The sequence below is a fragment of the Primulina tabacum genome, chromosome 4, assembly GCF_025594145.1.
Source record: "Primulina tabacum isolate GXHZ01 chromosome 4, ASM2559414v2, whole genome shotgun sequence".
Taxonomy (NCBI): domain Eukaryota; kingdom Viridiplantae; phylum Streptophyta; class Magnoliopsida; order Lamiales; family Gesneriaceae; genus Primulina; species Primulina tabacum.
The window spans coordinates 18,118,396-18,124,303 of NC_134553.1; the positions used below are offsets into that span (position 1 = coordinate 18,118,396).

The following is a 5,908-nucleotide window of genomic DNA, read 5'->3' on the forward strand; positions in this document are numbered from 1 at the left end:
GAATAGCTGCATGGTCAGTGAAAACGATTACCTTTGTGCCAATCAAATAAGGTCTGAATTTGTCGAAAGCAAATACTACTGCAAGCATCTCCTTCTCGGTTGTAGTGTAATTTTGCTGTGCAGCATCCATCGTGCGGCTTGCGTAGTAAATCGCCCTAAACATCTTCTCCCTTCTTTGGCCTAATACAGCACCCACTGCATAATCACTTGCATCACACATTAGCTCAAAGGGTTCCTTCCAGTCCGGCACTATCATAATCGGTGCAGTTACCAATGCCATTTTGAACTTCTCGAATGCCTGCAAACAATCATCATCAAATATAAAAGTCGACTCTTTTTCAAGCAAGTTACACAGAGGTTTAGAAATCTTAGAAAAATCTTTGATAAATCTACGATAAAACCCGGCGTGTCCTAAGAAACTCCTTATCCCTTTGATGTTCTTCGGTGGTGGAAGCTTTTCAATTGCAACCACTTTGGCTCTGTCTACCTCTAATCCCTTTGAAGACACTTTATGTCCAAGAACAATACCCTCTTGGACCATAAAATGACACTTTTCCCAATTAAGAACTAAGTTCTTTTCTTGACATCTCTGCAAAACAAGGGAAAGGTTATGTAAACAGTGATCAAACGACGAACCAAATACCGAAAAGTTGTCCATGATGACTTCCATTATTTCCTCCACCATATCTACAAAAATGGCCATCATGCACCTCTGGAAAGTGGCAGGTGCATTGCATAACCCAAACGACATTCTCCTAAAAGCAAACGTGCCATAAGGACACGTGAAAGTTGTCTTCTCTTGATCCTCCGGTGCTATAGCAATCTGGTTATAACCTGAATAACCATCTAAAAAACAGTAGTGACAATAACCAGCAAGTCTATCAAGCATTTGATCAATAACAGGTAATGGAAAATGATCTTTACGTATGGCATTGTTCAACTTCCTATAATCAATACATACTCGCCATCCAGTCACAGTACGAGTAGATATTAGTTCATCATTTTCATTCTTTACCACAGTCATTCCACCCTTTTTAGGCACTACTTGCACAGGAGATACCCAACTGCTGTCAGAAATAGCATATATAACTCCAGCATTTAACAATTTCAACACTTCATTTTTCACTACCTCTTTCATGGCTGGATTTAGCCTCCTCTGGTGATCCACATAAGGAGTATACGACTCCTCCATCAAAATTTTATGCATGCATATAGTGGGACTAATCCCCTTGATATCAGAAATAGACCAACTAAATGCAGTTTTAAATTTCCTCAACACTCTCAACAATTTTTCTTTTTCAGTACAAGTAAGAAAGGAAGAGATGATTACCGGATATGTCGAATTTTCACCTAAAAATGCATAACAAAGGTGGCTTGGCAGTTCCTTTAATTCAGGAGAAGGTGCTTTTACCTCAATTTTCTCATTTACATTAAACTCTTCAGGCGGTGCATCTTTTCTCCTTTCTTTCTGCAGTGCTTCAAGAGCCACCCGTTGCTCTTTCACTTCCCAATTTTCTTCATCAACAGTTCCAGCAGAACCTATCAAACAGCTCTCCAAGGGATCCCTAGTTCCTGCACAATCAAAGGACATACATGAGTCTAAAACATCAATTCTTTTACAAGTGCTTACCTCATCTGACTCCTTCATGGCATGATATATATTAAAAATGACAGCTTCTCCACCAACTCTCAAGGTGAGTTCTCCTTTTTGTACATCTATTAATGCTTTTCCAGTGGCTAAGAAGGGTCGCCCAAAAATCAATGGAGCATCTTGATCTTCTTCCATATCAAGTATTACAAAATCAGCAGGGAAGATAAACTTGTCAACTTTTACCAAAACATCTTCAACAATTCCACGAGGATAGGTGAGTGACCTATCTGCAAGTTGCAAAGTTATAGTGGTTGGTTTTACCTCCCCTAGCTTCAAGTCCCTATAAGTAGAAAATGGCATAAGATTAATAATTGCTCCAAGATCACATAAAGCTTTATTAACTTGAGTACCACCAATAATTCAAGGTATAGTAAAACTCCCTGGATCTTTTAGTTTTTGTGGTAGCTTCTTTTGGAGAATGGCGCTACACTCTTCGGTCAACTTCACTGTCTCGAAATCTTGCAACTTCCTCTTCTTTGACATCACATCTTTGATGAACTTTGCATAGTTTGGCATTTGCTCTAAAGTATCAGCAAATGGAATGTTGATGTGAATCTTCTTGAAAATCTCCAAAAATTTTGCAAATTGATCATCCAATTTCTTCTTTTTGAACCTCTGCGGATATGGAAGAGTTGGCTTAAATACCGGAGGTTGTTCAACTTCAACTTCAGCTTTAGATCCCTCAGTTTCCTCTTTTTCAACTGTCTTCTCCTTGTCCATTCTCTCCTTGGAACTTTGCACCTCTAGTTCTATTCCACTTCTCAAAGTTACAGCTTTGCATTGCTCCTTTGGATTCACTTCAGTATTACTTGGGAATTGATCTCTATTTTGATCTCTCAATGCATTAGCCAATTGTCCAATCTGTGTCTCCAGTGATTTCATTGTGGCACCCATATTTCCCATGTGAGTTTCCATGCCATCAAGACGAGATTCAGTCCTAGCCATCCTTTTACTAGATTCAGCAAAAAATGTCCCAACTAGATCCTCAAGTGAAGGTTTTCCTTCCCCCTTTGATGTATTGAACCCCAGTGGAGGATTCAACACATTCTTATTATTAGCATATGAAAAATTCTCATGATTTCTCAAACATGGATGATAAGTGTTAGGGGGAGGGTTACCTCGATATCCTCCGTAGCCACCAAAATTCCTATTGTTGATATAATGAGCCTCATCAGGAATGTGTGGTTCTTCAGTAACAACCGATACATTTTCAACCTCTGTTGTACTAGCTTTATTCATAGCTGCAATTTGAGTTGTTAAAGCTGAAACTTGTGCGGTGAGTGATGTAATAGGATCTATGGCATACATCCTAGCTGGCTTCTTTACTCCTGACCTCTCAGACGGCCACTGATAACTGTTAATGGTCATCTGTTCAAGCAAATCATATGCTTGATCAGGTGATTTTGCAAATATCGTGCCACCAGCTGCTGCATCCACAGTGCCTCTTGTTTGTCCATTCAAACCATTGTAAAACAATTCAATCTATACCCAATCTTCAAAACCATGGTTTGGACACCTCCTCAACAACTCCTTATACCGTTCCCATGCCTCATATAATTGTTCAAAGTCAGTCTGCCTAAAAGTACTTATCTCAATTTTCAACTGTGCAGACTTAGCAGGTGGAAAATATTTAGCAAGAAACTTGGTTTCCAATTCCTGCCATGTAGTGTTACTCCCCAAAGGAAGCAATTGGAGCCATCCTCTTGCTTGGTCCCTAAGAGAAAAAGGAAACAAGCGCAATCGAATTATATCATCAGAAACACCATTTATCTTTACTGTGTCAGTGATTTCAAGGAATTTTCTTATATGTAGATGAGGATCTGTTGTAGCAGCTCCCCCAAACTGATTCTGTTGAACCATGTTTATCAATGCGGGTTTGAGCTCAAAGTTGTTTGCATTAATAGTCCCTCGTGCTATGCCCGAGTAATGAGCATTTAGTACCGGCCTAAAATGATCTCTGATAGGTTTTGTAGGGGGTGATTTTCATTATCTCTGTTGTCAGCCATTGCTTGAATCTCTTCTCTTCTTGCCTTTCTTAATCTTCTTGCGGTTCTTTCGATCTCAGGATCAAAGATAAGCGCATGCACTATCAAACAAAGAAAAGAAACAAATCAATGTTTAATGTAATCCAATAGAAACAGCTCTAAATTAAAATCAAGACTAATTGGTAACAATACTAATATAAATTTATAATAAACAATCCCCGACAACGGCGCCAAAATCTTGTTGCGTGTTTTCTTAATTGCTTGCAAGTGCACAACGTCAAGTTGTAATAAAATGTATTTTCGAGTACAAGTGTCGATCCCTCGAGGAGTATGTATATAAATGTATATTAATGCTTGTAATTAAATAGTTTCGATTTTATTTAGAAAAATCGATTAAAAGATTTGTTTGCAATAATAACTAAATTGAAAATGGATTTAAATAAATATAATACCAAACTATAACAATAACAATGGAATAAAAGATCTAGAGGTCCGATTTCACTCAACTATCCACCATGTGTAACTTCTTGTAGCTATGTTATAAAAATTCTTCTTATTCATTAGCCAAGAATTCTATAATTATCTACTCCCTCTCCCGAGTGCTAAGTCGATATTAGTTATCTAAAATTTGATTGCAATGTTCCCATCAACAATCTACAAATAAATAACACATCAAGCACTAGATTCTCTATAGGCTTCAATAGCAATATAGACTCTCCCAAACTCTATAAATACCATTGATGTATTTTTCTCATTTCTTGTTTATAATTTCCTTTTCCAAGTGATAAATTGTAAACATATAAATCATTCAACTCATGGCCAATAAATTGAAAGCATTAAGATTAGAACAATACAAATGAACAAGATGAAGAACTTAAATAACTTAGTTCATATGTTCCAACACATGGTTTCTAGTTTTGTTCCATGATTCCTCTATGAAATAAAAATTAGTTCATAATAACACAAGCAAAACAATAAAACATAGTTCTAAAACAAGACATATCAAATGAAAAATAAAAGAAAGAAGATCTTAGAACAAGATTTTGAAGTGCTGTTTCCGTCCCCGGATTTGTGCAAAAGATTTCTCAAGAACTAGAAGAATTTGAGTCTTCAATAATTTCCAGCAGCCTCCACTACTTATTTTGATCCCCAATACCATAGATGGTAAGTAAATGATGCCTTTTTATAGTCCAGACAAGTCTCAAATCGTAGCACACCATTTTCATAGACTTTCATGCGCAACCCACAAAGTTACAGATTTTTCTGACTCTGTTTTTCGAAGATCGTGGGTGCGCTGCTGTTTCGGGGAAAACTTTCATTTTCGAACTTCAGTGACCGCGGGTGCGGTAGAACAAGGACCGCGGGTGCGGTACAGCTTCGGCAGATTTTCTGAAATTCGATTTTCATTGACCGCGGGTGCGCTCTCTTTGTTAGCGCGGGTGCGCTGGAGCTTCGGCAATTTTTATCTTTTGCACTTTCCAATTCAACACATTACTACACCAAACTCTCATTCTAAGCTTCCAAACTAAAACAACAAAAACAACAACAAATCACATAAAACCTGCTCAAGAATCACAAAATTCTAAGTTAAAAACAAGTAATAAAAGTACAATAAATTGCACTTATCACCTAGCCAAGCTAGGACTCGGATTAGGAGGGCTGGGAGGAGTCCTTGCAAGCAAGGACTCCTACTCGAGAAGTTGCACAGAATTGTGCAGACTTCGCGCGACTTGTAGGGGCGTAATGGCTCATCCAGGGCTTAGGGGCTGGGCTAGGACGAGTCTTTAGAGTCTTAGGATGGTGTGAGGATGAGTGGTTTGGGGCCTGGACTCGTTGGCAAGGTCCTGGAAGCAAAAAGGGAGAGTCCTATCACTAGTGGGGTTCTCGGCCAGCTTAGGGGGTAATTGAGGGGTTTTGTTTTTGGGTTTGGGATAGGTTTCTAAGTAATCTAAGGGTCCAGTAGGGTACTCTAGGATGTTGGTCAGGTTTTGGATCAACTTGGCTCGGGGGTGACTAGAGAAAATCGAAAGTTGGCTCGGGGTCGAAGTTTATGTGTCATATAGGGTTTCTAAAATGAAATTAATTGAAAAATGGCTCATGGGTGTCGAGTCATGGTTTACAAGGGCTAAAATAATATAAAAAGACTAAATTTAGAATTTAGGAATTTTATATTAAAGTTTGGGATTTTTCAGGATTAAAACACCGTCAAAACAATTAATTAAAGATAAAAGAAAAAGTCTAATATTAAGCTAAATAAAATTATGAAAAAATT

At 38.1% G+C, this 5,908-nt stretch overlaps 1 pseudogene; it reads right to left on the reverse strand.

Annotated features, from left to right (window-relative positions):
- Positions 1 to 224: 224 nt before the first annotated feature.
- On the reverse strand, positions 225 to 2,371 carry LOC142541884 (uncharacterized; annotated as a pseudogene).
- Between the last annotated feature and the right edge of the window lie 3,537 nt (positions 2,372 to 5,908).